At 39.2% G+C, this 20597-nt stretch overlaps 1 protein-coding gene across 13 annotated transcripts in view; it reads right to left on the bottom strand.

The window, feature by feature from the left end:
* MICAL3 (microtubule associated monooxygenase, calponin and LIM domain containing 3) overlaps positions 1–20597 on the bottom strand; it is a 283173-nt gene that overhangs the window by 250952 nt on the left and 11624 nt on the right. The window contains exon 1 of one of the 13 annotated variants that reach the window (XM_043966728.1): positions 6645–6771. The exons of 11 other annotated variants lie outside the window; for them this stretch is intronic. The gene's annotated coding sequence lies outside the window, so the exon portion shown is untranslated. Of the gene's footprint in view, positions 1–6644; positions 6772–20597 lie in introns of those variants that run through there. One more of the 13 variants, XM_043966727.1, reaches the window with a different exon arrangement.

Genomic DNA, 20597 nt, shown 5'->3' on the forward strand with positions numbered 1-20597 from the left:
GTCTCAACCCTAGTGGTGGCAGTGTCAAACTAGTTGCTGACTGGGACGGGGGCAAAGAAAAAGACCAAAGTATGAAAGGAGGTCCTGTGCTGAGAGGGTAGAGGGGACAATATGCCCTTCTTAATACATTCTAACTGCTCAGCTATCACAGCATAAAGTCAGTTATCTTTGAAAAATCTTAGAAAAGTGCTACAGTACTTGAGAAGGGCAAAGGAACTGATTTTCACAAGAAGAAGAGTGTAGATTCTGATGTGCTTGACTGGTAAAATCCTAGAGTATCAGTGAACATTTCTTTTTTGGACATTCCCTAAATTGGTAGACCAGAAGACTGTTTTAGATATGGCTCACCTGGATTTCTGCAACACATTTTGAGGTCTCCTGTGCTGGCCCTGGACAGTATAGGTTGGACAATAGGGCAGTTTAGGTGGATTCGGAATCAGCTAAATGGCCAGATGCAAAAGAATATCATCAGTGGTCTGATTTCAACTGCAAGGTGTCCAGGAGCCCATTCAAGGAAATGTCTCCTTAGTCATGTATGCAAAGGCATACATGTCATGATCATCAAAGGTGCTAATATGTTAGATGACTAGTCATAAACCAAAAAGATTGAAAAATTATAAGAGTGGGCTGAATGTAATAAGATGAAATTTATTAGGGATAAAGGTTAAGTGCTAGACTAAGGTTACAACATCTCTCACATCCATGTTCATCTCTCCACTTACATAGCCACCATGCTTGTTCAGGCCTTCCTGATCTTTTGTATGGACCTAATGCAGTAACCTCCTTGTTGGTCTTCCTGCCTCCAGTTTCTTCTTCTCCAATCCAACCTCCACAAAGCTGCCAAAATGATATTCCTAAAGCACAGGTCTGATCATGATATTCCCTGTTAATAAACTCCAGTGGCTCCCTAATACCTCTAGGATAACATGCAAATGCTTTTGGTAGTTAAAGCCCCTCAGAATCTGGCTTTAACCTAACTTCTCCGGGCTTATTATGCATAATTCCCCTTCATTCATTCAACTGCCTAGCTAAATTGGCTTCCTTGCTGTTTGGCACATAAGACACTCCATCTTCTGTTTACTTGCCTTTGCAAAAGGGTACCTTAAGTCTGGAAGGCACTCTTTCCTCATTTCCACCTCTTGTAATCCTTTGTGATTTCATTAGTGTACGGAAAGATCTCTTTCTACCAATAGAAAGCCTGTGGGCACTAAGAGGTTAAGTGACTTGCCAAGCGGTCAAGCTGCCAGTAGTTGTCAGAGGTAGGATTTGAACTCAGGTTTCCTGAGTGCAAGGCAAGCTTTAAACTAGACCATACATCCTCTCCTATCTATAACAGTGGTGACAAAAGCCAGAGCAAACAAAGTTTGTACTTAACCTCAAAGAAAAACTAAATCCCAAGTAACCTCTTGGAAAGAGGTTAGGCCAAAAGTATTGTCAGATTCTCCTACTTGATTCAAAATGTATTCTAGGGGGACAGCTAGGTGGCATAGTGGATAAAGCATCGGCCCTGGATTCAGGAGGACCTGAGTTCAAATCCGGCCTCAGACACTTGACACTTACCAGCTGTGTGACCCTGGGCAAGTCACTTAACCTTCACTGCCCTGCCCCAAAATATATATATATTCTAGGAAGTAATATCCAAGAAAGCAGGAAAAAGAAAGAAAATGTCCAGGAAAATTAAAGATGCTCCCAATTTCTAGACATCTCCACCATACATAGGATTTAGAAGAGCTACAGACTCCAAAGAAACAACATTCAACCTTGCCTGCTTACACAGCAAATGAGTCATATCTACTGAATGGATTTTAGACCAAGTACCTCTGGTTTACAATTTCAAAGAGACTATAATATAAGAGTGGCTTAAGTAAATAGGAGCCTTATATACTAGAGATTTCACCCATCCTTATAATGGAATATTAAGAATTATTTTTCTGAACACAGATTGCTTTTATTCAGTTTACCTCTTCCCCCAGCCTGTTTCCTTTTTAAGCTTCCTTGGGAAAAGTAAGTATCAAAGAAGGGGTAAAACCACTACTCAACATGGATGGGATGGTGATAACTATCAACAGAGAGGAGGCAGAACTGATCCGTTTTTATTTTGTTTCTGCTCTTTCTGGTGAGCAGACTTTACAGTTGAAAGGACAAAACAAAAATGGCTATTAGGGAGTTGATACCCAAGGTAAAAAATGGGGAGAAATTAAGAAAAAGTGGCTACTCTTAATGAATTCAATTACCTGACCCTGATGAAATAAATCCTCAGGTACTGAAAGAAGTGGTAAATATGATGATGAGCCACTGTCAGTAATATCAGAAAGATCAGGAACTGGTGAGCTAGAGAATGGCAAATGCTGTCCCAATTTTCAAAAAAGAAAAAGAGAAGAGAGTCTGCAAACTCTAGGCTAGTAAGCTTGAGTCAATTCCTGGGAAAATTCTAGAATGGATCATTAAAGAGATGGTTAGTGAACATCCATCTCGACAATAAAACACCCATTACAGAGCCAGAGCAAGTCATGGCAGATAAACCTTTTAACTTTTTTGACTGTTGGAGATATAGTTTACCTAGATTTTTAACAAGTATCTCATACTACACTTATAAAATGGGTAGAGATGAGGGTGAGATAATAGTAAAATTAAATAGGTTTGGAAATGGTAAAATGGCCAGGCTGAAAATGATTCCATGTAAATTTGGAAAGAGGCAGCTAATGGAATGCCTCGGAGGATCTGAGCTTAGCCCTGTTGGAATATTTCTTATCAAAAACTTAGAAAAGGCATAAATGGCAAGCTTTTTGAAATGTGCAGATGACAATAAGCTATGTAGGAAAGCTAACATATTAGATGAGAGAATCCAAAAAGATCTTGACAAAGTACTGACTCTAATAAGAAAAAAATTCATAGGGATAAATTTCCAAAAATCCAACTTTACAAGTAAGAGGTAGGGTAGCATAGTTAGACAGTGATTTGTCTGAAAAATATCTAGAGGTTTCAGTTAGCTGCAAGTTCATTGTGAGTCACCAGTATGATACTGCTGCCAAAAAAATTGAATGCCATCTCGGGCTGCATGAAGAGGCATCACCTCCACAAATAAGGGGGTGATAGTCCCACTGTTCTCCATTCTGTTCAGGCCACATCTAGAGTACTGTGTATAGTCCTGGACATATTCCTAAAAAAGATACTGATAAACCTGAGCTGCTTGATGCAGCTAGGTGAGACATAGTGGTTAGAGCCCTGGTCCTGAAGTCAGGAAGACTCATCTTCATAGGTTCAAATCTGGCCCCAGACGCTTACTGTGTGACCTTGGACAAGTCACTTAACCCTGTCTGCCTCAGTTTCCTCATCTGTAAAATGAGCTGAAGAAGAAAATGGCAAGCCACTCCAGTATCTCTGCCAAGAAAACCCCAAACGGCTTCGTGAAAATAACTGAACCATGACTGAACGATAACAACAACAAAGCTTGAGAAAACTCAGGAGGGCAATAAGGAAATCAAGTACAGTTCATGTCATGGGAGATCAGCTGAAGGACCTAGAGATTTTACTCTCAAAAGGAGAAGACTCGGGGAAAGCATGATGGCTGTCTTTAAGCATTTAAAAGGCTGCCCTGTCAAAAAGGGATTAGACATTCTGATAAATTCTGTTAAACACCAACATTAAAATGATATAAATGCAGTCTGCAATTCAGGCAAAACCTACCCAGAATTCAAGCTTAACGAAGGCATCAACCAAGGTTTGAGACTGAACTGAGAGCCTTCCTTCCGAAAAGGCTTTCTCCTAAACAAACAATTCTGAAAGGGTTGGAAGACTATTCTGCATCTGAAGGTTGAGCTAAGAGCAGTGGGTGGAAGCTGCAAAGAGAATAATTTAGGACTGATGTCCGGAAAAACTTCCTAGCAATCAGAGTGGACTAGACTGGCCCAGAAGCAGTAGATTCCCCCTTGTGGAGGTACATAAGCAAAACCTGGTTATGTGGCAAATTGGCTGTCTTTGGGGGTATGTGTTGGACTAAAATGCCTCTGAGTTCCCCTCAATTCTGAAATTCGGATCTTATTAAACATTTCATTGATAGCTGTAGCATAGGTCTATGGAACAGCTCAAGAAGAGTTCGGACCACCCCTTGCCTGTGGGTTGACCAATAGGATTTTGCTAACACACTCCTACCCTGCTTCTCAAATGACATAGAATACACATTTGAGGAATCAATAGAAGCTTTATATAGCCCTATTACAATACATTATGGTAACACCAAAAAGACCACTCTTTAGCAAGTTAACCCAAAAGCAAATTAAACTCCAAATGTATTTATTCACCATCTTCCTGGGTGAACTACCTTGTCTTTAAGGCATCATTCCATCATCCTACTTTGTGTAAAATTCAACACATAAGCTGGACTGTCCTGTTTGACTTCCTTAGTCCTGTGTGAAGTGAATGTGCTTCATTTTCAACCTACCATTAGAAAAAAGAAGGAAAGGTATAATTTCTTAAAAGTTGGTTAGAGACAGGGAGCACCATTTGTTTATTGACCCAAGAAAGGGATGTCAGACTCACAGCACAACCAACCACTGAAAAAACTTGTTTAGAACACTGTTTTCAGATACGTTAGAATATACTTTTAATACACAAAAGGAGTCCGCGTTGAGGAAACAGGCCCAGGTTAGACAAGAATACATTCAACAGGAATACTCTGTCATGTTTCTCCTACAGTCCTGGAACAAAGAACTGAAACCTGCCCACTCTTGTCATTTAAGATACAATCAAAAAAGCTAAAAGGTTTTTACAATTCAGAATGAAAGAAAACTATATTCTAGGGCTAAGACAATTCAGGCCAAGTTTCTGACCCAAGGACATATGATAATCACATATGGGATTTATAAGGTCCTCTTAAAAGGCTCCATTACCTACATGCTCACAGGAAAGGGCAGTCAGCCCCAAACAATAAATTGGCATCATCTTTATAATGCCAGGTAATGAGAGGTTGAAGCATGCCTGTTGGATAGAAGCACTTCATTCCTTAAATACGATGTTTCTCTCATTACAAAACCCAGTTCATTCCTGCTGCTTGAGAATCCTAGGTCTAAAGCTAGAAGGAACCTCACAGGTCACTTAGCCCAAGAGTTTCATTTTAAAGGAAAGAAAACTGAGGCCCATGGAGGTTAAATGACTTACTCAGGATGACACAGGTGGGACTCCCAAGTCCTCTGAATCCAGACCCCCGTGCTTTTCCTATTGTACCATGCTGCCCACAGAAAACTCCAATGGCCAAACAAGCACTGATATCCTCATGCTTAAATACCACCTCACCCACACCCAGCATTCCTCAAAATAAAAATAAAACAAGTGTGTAGAAACAGTGACTGTCCCCACAAGACACCTCCCACCTTCCCTATAACATTATGTAAACCATAATTAAAGTGTTAAAACACCAACATTAAAATGATATAAATGTAGTTTGCACTCCGGGCAAAACCTACCCCGAATTCAAACCTAATGAAAGGATCAACCAAGAGATAGGTTTGGGGCTGAGCTGCGGGCCTTCCTTTGAAAAGGGCTTTCTTCCAAACAAACAATTTTGAAAGGCCTGGAAGATTATTATTTTACAACAGTCAGGATCCAGCCAAGAATCAAAGCACGTATCATTTCCGTCACTGGACAAATACCTCTATACTTGTATAAAACACCTTCACGGTGATATGGAAATTGTCTTAATACATACAGGACACTACCAATAATTCTCTCTTTAAAAAGAGGGATGGGGAGAGGGAAGAGAAGGGAATTCAAGGAGGAGTAGATAGGGTAGGGATGTAGCTTCATTCATTCCACTCCAAACCATCTCCCCACTCCGGCCCCCACAAAACCACCTCCACACAATTATCTCCACCTCTTCCTAGCTAACCGGCATTCTGCTCAGCCCCTCACATTCATAGTCTCCCCCGGGCTCCAGGCAGCCTCCAAGCCTTCTACCTGTGGGATTAGCTTTCCCACCCCCACACTCGCACAGCCCAGCAGAGGGGTCACCCTGAGTGTGACAGGGGGCTGCTAACAGGGCGCAATGAGCAGCAACAGGATACAGAAGCAACCAATCCATCCGTTTCCCAATGCAACTGGGCTGGAGTGTTCCTGTCCTCCAACCCCTGACCCCCACCTCGTGTCTTTTGCAGCGTCTTCCCCCACGCCAAAAAACAAAACAAAAATAAAAATACCACATTCACAAACAAACCCCAGCAATCCACCACCGAACCCTCCCTCCCTCCCTCCTACCAGGAAATGTTCCAGGGAGAGCTATCTCCGCCAGCCCAGGGGCAATCCTGCCCGAGGACTCCAGGGAGTGAGCCCCCTCCCCCCAGCGCGTTCTCCAGGCAGTGGCCCGGGGGAGCGCAGGGGACTGCACCCGGGAGCCCGGGCGCACCAGCAGCAGCTCTCCCGCCGAGGGTGCTTCACCCTCGGGGCTGGAGGAGCACACGCGCCCCTCCAGTCACGGTCTCCCATACCCGGGCCCGACCCCGGTCCTCCCCCCCAAAACCTCCCGGGCCTGCCGTCGAGAAAGGGGCAGGCGGGCAGGCAGGCGGGCAGGCGGGCAGGCGGGCAGCAGGGAGGCTGCTCGGCGCCCCGGGGACGGCTGGAAGGAACCTCCCTCGGGGCTGCCCCACGCTCACCTCTGCCTCATGCTGGTGTGTTCTCTCCGGCCCCGTTGGCCGGGGCCGCTGGACGCCGCTCCAGCCTCGCAGCCGACCCGAAGCTCCAATGCTCCAGCCAAGGCTCCAGCCAACCCACCGGGCTGCAGCGCGGGCGGCGGCGGCAGGAGCAGCAGCAGCGGCGGCAGGAGCAGCAGCAGCAGCGGCAGCGGCAGCCGCCTAGGGCTGGCCTGGCACATGGGGAGGGGGACACAGGCCCCCGGGCTCGCTCACTGTTCCTCCCGAGGTGGGGGAGAAAACTCGCTCAAGGATCCGATGCCCATTTCTCGCCCTTTATGTTACCAAAGTTCCGGTTCCCTACATGCAAAAGGCAACTGAACTAAGCAACGCCACGCCCTTCCTCTACTCCAACCCTCGGGGACCCTTTGGTACGCTCCTAATATTATTCTACGAGCGGGAGGGGGAGGAGGTGAGTGGTTGGGAGTCTGAGAATGGGGCGGGGATCTACACGAAGTGGCCAATGGAAAGGCAGAGGGAGTATTATCAAAGAGTACCAGGTGGGGCGAGGGAAGGATGAGTTTAAAGAGACCTTGTGCTTGGCGCGCAGATTCCACCCTCCTTAGCCTATGGGATGCTCCTATCACCTTGCCCCTAGACTATTACAGTAGCTTGTTTTGTCTACCTTAAATCGCTCTGACGTCCGATCTGTCTTCCACATGGTCCCATAGATCTGGCCTTAGCTTCTGTGGCACCCTATTGCCTCGTGAATAAAATGTAGTTGGCATTTTAAATCCTTCGCACTGCTGCCCCGAACTTCTTTTCCAACCTTATTGCTTATAGACCCCTTTTCAATCTCTGATTTAGACAAACTGGCCTTCTTGATATTCCTCATGGAACATCCACCATCTACCATCACTGTATCTTTGCATGGATTGTCTCTCATGATTGTAATCCATTCCCTCCTCATCTATGCTATTTAGAATCCCTAATTTCCATCAACTCTCAGTTCCCAAGTTCTACTTGGCACCTTTACTGATCTACCACCGCTACCCAAGCTCCTAGTGCCTATTTATTTTATATGTAGTCTGTATATACTAATATTAGGAAGACCTGATTTCAAAATTCATTCTCAGACCCTTGCTAGTTGTGTGTCCCGGGGCAAGTTACAGCCTCCGCTTCAGTTTTTTCGACTTCAAAAATGAGGACAATAATGCTTATCATCTTGGGAGATGTTGTAAGGATTAAATGAGATAATATTTATAAAGGTTTAGCACAATGCCTGGCATATAGTAGGTGCTTAATAAATGCTTGTGTCCTTCACCTTATATAACGAGGGTGATCGGAGCAACTCTGATCTGCTCAGACTGGGTACCTACCATGGAACTGGGCATGTACTCTGTCTCAGGACTTCTTAAACTTTTTCACTCGAGGCCCCTTTTGGCTGGAGAAACTTTTACGCGACCTCGGATATATAGGTATATTAAATAGGTATACATAAACCTTTCACTGTTGCCAAATTTTTCGCGACCCCCACATTCAGATCCACAGTTTAAGAAGCTAGAGTCTATCTAGTCTGCGCTCTGGTCCTTTACCAAAGGACTTGTTGGAAAGTAAGTTTTGATTGGTGGGAGGGTGGTAGAGTTGTATTACCAAGAATATGATTGGCCACAGGCGCCCCCCTCCCCCATTTTTCAGACACTCTCTATTAGGACTCTTCTAGTTGTTTTTAATTTTTTCACATGAACTTCTGAAAAAACAGGATTTCTCTCCCTCCCCAACCCCTAATATAGGGATGGTTGAGCACATGGCAGGAGCAATCAGGCTCCACATGGTGAGGGGAGCCTTGAGCCCCTGGATGATGCTTCTGCCTTTCTGTTTCTTTCCCTGAGCTCAGGTCAGCATGCTGCAAAGCTGAGAAATGCATGCAATCAATGAGTAGGTTCTGAGTCCAGTGCCAGATGTCCAGCAGTAAAACATCAGAAGCATCACCACCAGGAGGATCCTGCATCTGAAAGAGCTAAGAAAACCCCAGAGCAAAGATAAAGTCTGGTCATGGCGAGGTTGGAGAACCTGGAAGCATTACTACCTATGGCACCTTGCTGGATCCTTTACCATCATACCACATATCCACTCCAAGATCTTTAATCTCTGCTTCAAAGCTTTCCATCAGAATACTAATCTACATCCTTCCCATTTATGTCAGGTTCATTTTCACATGGACCCTTTCACCTTCTCATGCTCTCATAACTCCTTAACATTCCTCTTCCCACTCTCCTTCTCAAACCCATAACCCATGGGAAGGAGGGGGGAGATGGAGGGAAATTCTCTACAAAGAGCAAACCAAAAAAAGGGCACCTCATCACCTCAATCCAAAGTTCATAATTTTTGTAAAATGTACATCCATATCAATCAAAAAGCATTTAGCAAAGATTTCCTGTATGCCAGGCACTGTGGTAGGTCCTGAAGATACAAGTATAACTACCCCTACTCACCAAATGTTCACAGGGACTGTTTGTGTGGGACCTGTGGTAGGGCCTTCAGAGCTCATATTGGTCTGATCAGCCACAGCCGGACACACTCTAACTTTTTTTTTTTAGTGAGGCAATTGGGGTTAAGTGACTTGCCCAGGGTCACACAGCTAGTAAGTGTTAAGTGTCTGAGGCTGGATTTGAACTCAGGTCCTTCTGACTCCAGGGCCGGTGCTCTATCCACTGCGCCACCTAGCTGCCCCTGACACACTCTAACTTTACACTAACATAGTGAAGTCATTTTGGTCCTCTTCAAGAATGAAAGACAACAACCAAAGAGCTTAAAATGATGCTAGAAAATTCCATTTCCATAATGGTATGTATTTTGCGATAGACTGTATATATCAGCGGGAGAACTTCACAGCTTTCAGTGGACAGTAGTTCACAGAATAAATGACTTTCCAAACTTTGCCTAAGGCACAAAAATATACTTTGTTCTGGCTTAATTCCACCTTGCACTAGCCAAGTCATCTTCTTGGCATAGTTCAAAGAGCACTACACCTTCTTGGAATCATAAGATCTGAGAGTTTTGACTCTGTCACTTATTAGCTGTGAGAGACCTTGGGCAAGTTGTGATTGTTATTTTTACACAAGTCAATAAGCATTTATTAAGCACCTGCTGTGTGCCAGTTGGTGTGATAAGTACTGGGAACGACAGAGTCTCTACCTATAAGAAGTTTATATTCTTTTTTAAAAATCATTTAACTTTTCTCAACTTCATTCATAAAATAGATATGGTAATGACTCACATTAATACATGTGTTTTATCCAAAAGAAGAGCTTTCCCCACAACAGTTCAAAGATAAGCAGATTAAATACTCATCCCCATTTTACAATGAAGAAACTGATACAGAGAGATAAAATGATTTTCTTATACCTACTTATACTCATACCTAATAAATGTTGGAACTGAAACCTAAACCCATGCTTCAAGATTTTCTGATCTTCTACTACTCCACACTACCTCTAACAAGTTCCCTGGGCTTGAGTTTTCTCATCTTTAAAAAGGATATTGTATTATTTGCTCTACCTGTATAATAAGAGTTGCTGTTCATGATCCATGAAATTTTTACTGTAAAAATGCTTTGTTGTCATAAAAGGCTATATAATTATGAGTTACAGTTATCCATAAAACAGTCCCTCAATTTTAAAAATTGGATTAAGCAGCTACCATGCACAAAATATTGTGCTGAGGGCTGGAAATTCCTGAAATTCCATTTCCCTATGAAGTCTTCCTAGATAGTTCAAAAGAAAGTTGATGGCTCACTTAACCCCAATTGCCTCACCCACCCCCCAATTAAATTAAATAAATAAAAAATGAAAGTTGATGGCATCTACTGACCCTACTCTTTCTGGATCTGGACATCTCATAGCTATTTTCCCATCCTACATTCCAAATTTGCCCTTTCCTTTATGTCCCTAAAGTGCCTTTCTTCCTGAACTAGACTCATGATTCACTCATTTATTTATTTAATTGTTCTATGAACAGTTGATGAATGCTTATTATATTCCTAACATTGGGAAAAGGGGGTGGGGTGGGGAGGAAAGGAAACAGAATACACAGTCCTAACTCTCAAGAAAACAAAGCACATGTACTAGAAATAACTTAAGATTGTTACAAGCAAAATATGAACAAAAAATACAAGATAACATTGCAAAAGTGTACTGGGAAGATATGGGAATGCAAGTACAAGAAGTGATCAGAATTGTGTGGGAGAAGCAAATAAAAGAAAGTTTCTGTATAGGATGCCGGCTGTGTGTGTGTGTGTGTTGTTATATATTATTTGTTTGATGCTTTTGTTCTGTTGTCCTTTGTATGTCCTTGGCATCTTCTATAGCAAAGAACAATGAAAATTCCTATGCGGAGCATGACTTCCAGAGACTGATCCTTTCAACAAGGTCAGAGACTTTCCTAGATGTTGTGTAGTAAAACATCCACCTTGAAAAGGGAAAGCTAACCCAGTCTTGGGAAGAGTTACTTGGCCGGTTACCAGGGTGAGTAGATAGTTTATGCAGAATAGATAGAAAGAAGTGCTAATTTCATTTAACAATTGGTAGGATTTCTCCTACTGGTAAAATGTGAGTAGTGGCAGTATTGACCTATAATCCTAGTTACCTGTGATCTCTTGAACTGCAGAGTTCTGAGCTTTAATAGGCTATGCCCACAGGCTGTCCACACTAAATTCAGCATCCATTCAGTGGGGAGATGGGGAAAGTCAGGTCCTCCCAACTTCAGGGCCAGTGTTCTATCCACTGTGTCACCTAGCTGTCCATAGAGCTGGATTCAGAATTGAAGAGGAGAAAAACAGGCTAAACTGTATTTTGGAGAATGCTCAGTGATTTTAAAGATATTAAATTTCTCTTTAACAATAAATAAGGATGATAAGAATCAAATCCAACTAAATAGGAAAGTGTAGCTAAAACAAGAGTTTCAGGGTGGGTCAATCAGGGCTTTGTTCTTGGGCATCAGATTTAGAGAGCTGCTTCCTTTAGCATCTAGAACAGGGCTTCTTAGCCTTTTTTTGAGTGTCACAGATGCCTTTGGTAGTCTGCTAAAGCCCATGGACCTCTTCTCAGAATAATGCTTTTAAATGCATAAAGTAGTAGTAGTAGTAGTAGTAGTAGTAGTAATAATAATAGCTAAGATTTATGTATTGCCTATGTGCCAGGCACTGTTAAGTGCTTTACAATTATTATCTCATTTGATCCTCACAACAATCCTAGAAGGTAGATGCTATCATTATCTCCATTTTACAAATGAGGAATGTGAAGCAAAAAGAGCCTAAGTGACTGGCCCATGATCACACAGCTAGTAAGAATCTGGGGTTGGATTTGAACTCAGATCTTTCTAAGTCCAGGTCCAGGTTCTATCCACTGCACTACCTAACTGCCTCATAGGATGACAAAAGAAACCAATTGTATTGAAATATAGTTATCAGGATATTTTAAATTCAAGGATCCCAGATTAAGTATCCTTGATCTAGAACAACTTAGAACAACTGGAACTTAGTGCCAGGTTAACAAGAAAGATACTTGGATGCAAGGATAATGATATTTACACTACTTCCTTAAAGGGTTGTTTTAAGGAAAATGCTTTATAAATCTTACATTCCCATATAAATATGAATTGTCATTAACACATAATTAATAAATATAAACTCTTCCTCCCCACCTCCTTGTCCCAAGGTCACTTTCTCTTCCCCTTCAAGTGGTGTCCTCCTGCTACAGCCCAGGGTGTCTTTCATGTTGCTTGGGCTAGGATTGATTTGTGGTGCTTGCCTCAGGCACAAAATTTTTCTCTCTGGTCCTTACTACATTTTCAGTCAGCACCTTAAAATACAAAATATTTAAGGATTTCTTCTGAATCTTGCACCCAAAACAAATTAAAATGTTCCTACATCCTAGAGTGTGAATTTAACAGAAATAGAGAGCTAGGTCTTGGGAAGGGGAAATTAATTGCTGGTAGCAGGGAATCAGTAATATCTGGGCTCAGCCTAAAGCAGCCTGAAATAGTGGAACAAGACTTCTGGATTTGGAGTCAGTGTACCTGGCTTCAAAACCCAGCTTTGGGACAGCTAGATGGCACAGTGGATAGAGCACTGGCCCTGGAGTCAGGAGTACCTGAGTTCAAATCTGGCCTCAGACACTTAACACATACTAGCTGTGTGACCCTGGGCAAGTCACTTAACCCCAATTGCCTCACTAAAAACAAAAACAAAAACAAAAAACCCAGCTTTACTGATTATATATGCCAAGTGATCTGATGGACTGACCTAACCTCTCTAAGCCTCATTTTCTTATCTGTACAATGAGGTGGTTGGAATAGATGGTTTCTAAGACTACTTTTAGTTATAAATCTATGATCTTGTGACCTGGATTCAAATCTTCCTCTGATACTGATTATCCATGTGCCCTTGGGCATATCACAACCTCTCTAGGCTTCAGTTTCCTTGTCTGTAAAATGGAAGTTAGACTGGATGCTTTCACGATGACAAATATTTGATTCTATGAACATAGAAGGGAAAAAAAGCTAATTTTTAAAAAATGGCCAGCAGAGATATTATAGAAAATTCTTATCTATCACATGCTGAATCTTTTTTTTTCTTCCAAATCTCCAAATAATAAAGGATTTCTGTACTTTAATTGAATACATCCAAAGTTTAGATCTATACACTCCTGCCTCTCAATCGATTCCTAGGCTTCCCCATTTCCCCAAACTCTACTAAATGATAACATTGATTAGAGCAGTATTGTTATTGATAAGCTACATTCTCACAACCCTGTGAGGTGGGTGCTCTTACTATCACCAACTTACAGATGAGGAAACTGAGGCAAACAGAGAGAGGTTAAATGATTTGCCCAGTGTCTTGTTATCAAGGAGCTTGATGTGCAAAACCCTGTTTCTGATATTTATAATTTTGTGACCATGGGCAAGTCACAACCTTTCTGAGATTCACAAAACTTTCCAGAATTTATCTACCTACCTACACAAAAAGATTGCATGAGTTCCCACAGTCATAAAATCAGAAATTTGATGTCTTATGGTGTCCCATAAAAGAATTCCTTTTTCTGTGAAAAGAAAGCTGATCAAGCATTTCCCTGTGTTTAGCAACCCAATCTCTTTTGCTGCCCTTTTATATGGAGAGTTCACATGTAGGCATAAGCAAACACATACACATATCTCATAAAAGACATCAGCTACAATTATACACAATATAAAACAATTATCACAAAAAGGAGGGCAAAAGAGTCCCCAAACTACCTTGATGAATAAACCCTTGCTCTCTTTGCCAAGCAGTGAACCATAGTACCCAAGTACAACCCTGGTTTAGAGTATTTTAATATGAAAACATTACAAAGGAGAAAAGTGGAAGACTGTGAGCAATATTGTTTTATGCCTCAATGATGAAGTTCTCCAGATGTTCTTATTTGTGGATGACATTGCACTGATTGGATCAAGTGCCAGAATACCACAGGGACTCCTCAATATGATTCCTGACCACTCCAAAAAAAAAAAAAAAGATTGGACTAACAAGATATAGAGGAAAAATCAAATAGATAAAGAATGTCTATTATCCATACAGTGTGATAAATAGCTCAGTGAGTTGGTCCATTAGTGCACCTATCTTGGACAGGCATTGTAGATGGACCAGATGGGTCCATAATTGAATAGGAAGAAAAGAGTGGCCTGAATTTCATCTGAGAAATTGTATAGCATTTTTAATTATGCCCAACTGCTCCTTTTAAAAAAGATTTTTATTGATACCTTCTATTTCTTACATCATCATAGTTATCCCTATTATCTTTCTTCCCCCTCCCAGAGAGCCATCCCATTTAACAAATAGTATTTTTAGAGAGGAAAAAAATCAGCACAATTGATTAATACATTTAAAAAGTCTGGAAAGATGCATAACATGCAACATCTATAGACCTCTTACCTCCAGAGTGGTTTGGGAGTGTCATATTTTCATTTGAATCCTACTGGATATTTAAAATTGTGTTGATTTACTTTTGATTTTTTTAGTATATGGTTGTTCTTTCCATTTATATTGCTGTTGTTATTGTGTAAATTGCTTAGCTCTGTTTATGTCACTCTGCATCAGTTCAGGTAGCTCTTTCCATGCTTCTCTGTATTTATCACACACATCATTTTTTACAGCACAGTAATATTCCATTATATTTATGTACCACAATTTGTTTAGTCATTCTCCAATTGATGAGCATCTGCTTTGATTAGCTTCTATTGTTTCCAATTCTTAGCGATCACAAAAAGTGCTGTTATAAATACTTTGGAGTATATGGGGACTTTCTTCTTATTGATGGCTTCCTTGGGATATAAATTTATAAATGAAGTCTTTGGTTCAAAGGGTATGGACACTTTAGTCACTTTATTTGTACAATTCCAAACTGCTTTCCAGAATGATTATATCATTTCACAGCTCTACCACAGCAATACCAATGTATTAATGTACCTATGTTGACTATTGCCGTTTTTGGTCATTTTTGCCAATTTGCAGGGTGTGAGGTGTTTCACCTCAGTGTTGTTTTGATTTGTACTTCTCTCATTATTAGTGAATTGGAACATTCATTCATATGGTTGTGAATACTTTGCAATTCTTTTGAGAATTGTTTGTTGATATCCTTTGACCATTTATCTATTGGGAAATGGCTACTTGTCTAACACAGATTATCAACTATTTATATAGCTTGGATACAATTGTCAGAGAAATTTGATACAAAGATTTTTCCCCCCATTTGACCATTTCCCTTCTTATCCTACATATGTTAATTTTGTCTGTGCAGAAGCTTTGCAGTTTCAAGTAATCGAAGTCATCTATTTTATCTTTTGTCTCTGTCTCTTGTCTAGTTAAGAATAATCTCCTATCTGTAACTGTGAGAAGCTCTTCTAATTTTTTTTATAGTTTGATCTTTAATATTAAAGTTGTATATCCTTTTAGAATCTATTGTGGAATATGATATAAGATAGTGAGCTATATCTAATTTCTGCCAAACAGTTTTCCAGTTTCCCCAGCAGTTTTTATCAAATAAGTTTCCCCCCTATATTTACATTTTAAACTTTATTAAACACTGAGTTATTGAATTCTATTTTTTCTGATTCTTCCTTGTCTAGTTTGTTCCATTGATCTATTTTATTGACCAAAGCCAGATAGTTTTGATGGCTGCTGCTTTATAATATAGTTTGAGACCCTTCTTTTCATCATTTCCCTTGGTGTTCTAGATCTTATTTTTTCAAATGAATTGGTGTTTTTTTTTTATCAAATTCTATAACCTATCCCCTTGGTCATTTGATTGATACAACATTAAAAGTGTACATTAATTTTGGTAGTATTGTCATTTTTATTATATTGCCATGGCCTAGCCATGAACACTGAATATCCATGCAGTTATTTAAATTATTGTCTATTTCTTTAAGAAGTGCTTTGTAATTAAATCTATATGTTTTTTGCATATAGACATTTTATGCATTTTGTGCTTATTGGAATGGGACTTTATATTATTGTTTCTTGTGTTTTGTTACTTGTATAGAAATGCAGTTGATTTTTTAGGTTTTATTTGGTAATGGGAAACTTTGCTGAAGCTATTCTATCAATTAGTATCTTTGCTGATTCAATAGAATTTTCTAAGTAAATCATCATATCATCGAGGAGTAGTTTTAGTTCCCCTTTACAGTCTTTATGCCTTTAATTTCTTTTTCTTATCTAATTGCTGTTACTGCCATTTTCAGAACTATAGCAAATAATAGTGGGGAGAGTAGTCAGCCTTGCTTCATTACTGTATTTATTGGAAAAGGTTCTAGTTTATCCCCATTGTATATAATGCTTGCTTTTGCTTTTAGATAGATGCTTTTAAATGATATTTTTAAAAAGATCTATGTCTATAGTTTGTATGGTTCCTAGCATAAAAGAATACTATACTTTGGCAAAGGCTTTTTCTGAATCTATTGAGATAATCATGTGGTTTTAGATGTTTTGGTTTTTAATATGATTAATTTTGTTGATTGTTTTCCTAATGCTGAACCATCCTTGCATCTCTGGTAGAAATGTCATTTGGTTATAATAAATGACTTCTTGTATAAATCATTATAGTCTGTTTGACATGATTTCATTTACATTTTTTTAGTAAATGTTCATTAATTATATTGGCTTAGAGTTTTCCTTCTCTGTTTTATATTTCCCTGGGTTAGGGATTAGGACTATATTTATCTCATAAAAGGATTCTAGTAGGGTACTTTCTCAATTTTTGAGAATAATTTGTGAAGTAAAGGTATTGACTGTTCTTTAAAATTTTGATAGAATTCTCCCGTGAATTCATGAGGATCGGTTTTTTTCCCCTTTACAGCCAGATTTATTACTTTGTTTTCTGATATTGGGTTATTTAAGATCTCTATCTGGTATTCTGCAAGTTCAGGCATTTTGTAATTTTGAAAGTATTCCTCTATATTAACTTTGTGTTCTCTTTGTTAGCATATAACTGTACATAACATAGTCTGATTTATATTTATATTTCTATTGTTTCTATGGGGGCTTTTATTTCTACTTTATCTATTCCCCCCTCTAAATTTTAATATCACCTTTTTTGTACTTATTTTTAGATTATTTATTGGTTTTATAATGTTTTTAAATGCATATTCAGTTCATTAATCTTATCTTTTTTCTATTTTTTAAATATATGATTATAAGGATATGATTTTTCCACCAAAGACAGCTATAGCTGCATCCCAGAAATTTTGATATGCTGATTCATCATTGTCATTTTCTTTTATATAAGTACCATATCTACAATTTGTTCTTCTACACAGCCATTATTTAAGATTTCATTGTTATGTCTCTATACGGGTGTGTAACTTTTATTTGTTTATGATTTTTATTGCATTATGGTCTATAAATGATTTATTAATTTTTTCTACCTTCTTATATTTGTTTGTTATATCTCTGTGCCATAGTAAATAGTCAATTTTTATAAAAGTTCCATGTGGTACTGAGAAATATGTACTTCCTTTTGCTGTCCCATTTAGAAGATATCATAAGTATTTGACTCTAGTTTCTTCATTGGTTTGTTCAACTCTATCTTTTCCCTTTTGTTCATCTTTTTGTTAGATTTATCCAAAACTGAGAAAGGGATATTGAAGTCTCTTATCACTATTGTGCTACTGTCTATGTATTCTTGTAGCTCAGACAATGAATACTTTATGAATTTGGATGCTGAGGCTTTTGGAGCTTATCAGTTTATTACTGATGTTGGTTTGTTTCCTATGGTTCCTTTCAGAATAACATAATTTTATTATTTATCCTTTTTCATTTTTTTAATGTTTGTTTTTGTTTTATCGGATAACACGATTGCAATTCCTGATTTTTTTGGATTCACTTCAATGCAAAGCAAATTTTTTTCATCCCCTTATTTTTATTTTGTGTATGTATTTGTTTTTTTAAATGTTTCTTATAAGCAAAAAATTATAGGGTTTTGTTTTCTTATCCAATCTGTCATTTTTCATTTTATTAGAGTTTAGTCCATTCACATTTAAAGTTATGAATTAGATTTATGTCTTCCTAGATCTGCCTTTAATTTTTTTGTTATGATTTTCCCCCCTCTTCTGCTCTAAGCATCATTCTAAGTTCTTTCTGTTGCTTTACTTTAATCTTTTTTAAGGAGGCCCTGTTCCTGCTGGTTTTCTTCCCCTAGTCCCTGATTACCTCCTTTCATTTATTACTCCTTTCCCTTTGGGGTTTTATATATTAGTTGCCTTTTCTCTCCTGCTTTTATCTCATATATAATTCTTCCCCCATTTTTTTTCTTCTGTTAGTCAAGCAGATTCTCCCTTCCTCTCTTCCCCTTCAAACAGTACTATTCATTAGTTGTTACTTTTTAAAATTTCATTTTTGTGCCCCTTTCCAAAAAGGATTTCTCTTACTTTATTATTCATTCTCTTTTTCTGTCTCTTTTAGATCCTTGTTCTCTGATTCATGACCCCTATGGTTATTGAATCTCTCTCTTTTCCTCTGTATTCTTCATGTAATAATAATAATAATAATAAACTTTTAAGGTATCCATTCTAGGCTCTCCCCTCTAGGTAGCTTCTGCCACTGCCTTGTAGAGCTTGTCCCATGGATTCCCCTTTTCCATTGTGCCTCACTTTCAGAGTAATGTCAATTATTCCAGCTGTCAAAGGGGACACTGCTCTATGTTGGGACCCCTCCTCTACCACATCCCTGATTATGCAGCTTCTACTGATTTATAGTCTGCCATGGTTAGCTCCCACCCCCATTTGCTTCAAAATCTACTTTCTAAGTCCATTTTCTCTCACTCCCCTAAGTGCCAATTGCCTCCCCAAGTAAGACAAGTAGATTTTGAAAGCACCAAATCCCCCTAGACCACATCAAATGCAAGGTACCCATCTCTTTTCACAAACCATCTCTCTTCACCCTCCCTCCACCAAAGCAAGTCCTCCTTCCTTCTCCCCCTTTTAAATCTCCCCTCCTCTTCACATACTCCCCTATAGGTTCTTTTCTTCTGAGACCACTGGGATCACCTTCCCCTCATTGCTAGCCTTTGTCTCTATTATCCGTCTCTCTCCCCTGCCTTTTCATGTACTCTCTCATGTTATAATGTAGTCCCACAAAAAAAAAATTATTGTTTCACCTAGGCAGGGTATCTCTAGATTTTGTCCACAATGACCCTTTTCTACCTTTTTACTCTTCACTCTCCACTGAACTCCCACTTTCACTCCATCTCATTGTGTACATTTAGAAAGAAGTTTATTGGGGCAGCTAGGTGGTGCAGTGGATAGAGCACTGGTCCTGGATTCAGGAGGACCTGAGTTCAAATCCAGCCTCAGACATTTGACACTAGCTGTGTGACCCTGGGCAAGTCATGTGACCCTGGGGAACTAATTTAACCCTCATTGCCCCGCCAAAAAAAAAAAGAGGTTTATTATTGGTCTCTCTGCTGTCATGATGTTGCTGCTTTTCTTCACTCCTCCTGTATTTCTATTGTTTGGTGTGTTCAACAAACAAATAATCTCCTCAGTTCTTGTTTTCTTTCTACACATTTTTCAAATGCCTCCTTATTATTGAACAGCCTTTTTTCACGTATGTTTAAGCTCAAGTTTGTATAGTAGGTCATTCTTGGCTATATCATGAGCTCCATTGTTCTTTGGAACACATTATTCCAGTCCCTCTCATAGTCTTGCATTTTTAAACATTTCCTTTCCTTTATATTTGAAGGTCTTTATCCTGATCACTTGCAATATTTGTTTCTGAAATTAATGGTTAAATTGAGCCATGATGTGCCTTGGAGTTTGCAGCCTTAGTTTTTGTTTGTTTTTTCTTGGAGGTGATCTGTGAATTCTTTCAGTTGGTATTTCATTTTCTATATTCAGAAGTTCTGGGTAATTCTCTATTATTTGCTGCATTACAGTGATAAGGTTTTTTGTCTTATCATGTTTTTCTTGAAGACCTAAGATCCTTAGGTTGTCTCCACATATACTGTCTTTTAGATTAGAATGTTTTGCTTGCATAGTTAACATATTTTCTTTTAATAGTATTGTGTTTTTTTCTCCTCTTCTTCTAGATTGTCCTTTACTTCAGTATATTTATATTTTCAATCAATTGTTTTCTCTTTTGTTTCTTTGGTGAGATTTGTCATCTCATATTCCAACTTTTCTATTATACACATTATTTTTGCTGTGAAGACCATAAATTCTACTCTCATGATTCTCATTTCTTTTTTTAAACCATTCAGGAACAGCATGTTGTATCTCATCAAGTGTTGTACCATTTTCCATTGTTTTGAAATATTTATTCATAGACACCTGAACTCATAGGTCTAGAGGTAAATTTCTTTCTACTGGGTCCTTGGTTCTACTAGTGCAGCCTTACTGCAGTAACATAGAAGGTGGGGAGGTAGTACTGGATCATTAAATGTCAGT

The sequence above is a fragment of the Dromiciops gliroides genome, chromosome 5, assembly GCF_019393635.1.
Source record: "Dromiciops gliroides isolate mDroGli1 chromosome 5, mDroGli1.pri, whole genome shotgun sequence".
Lineage (NCBI taxonomy): Eukaryota > Metazoa > Chordata > Mammalia > Microbiotheria > Microbiotheriidae > Dromiciops > Dromiciops gliroides.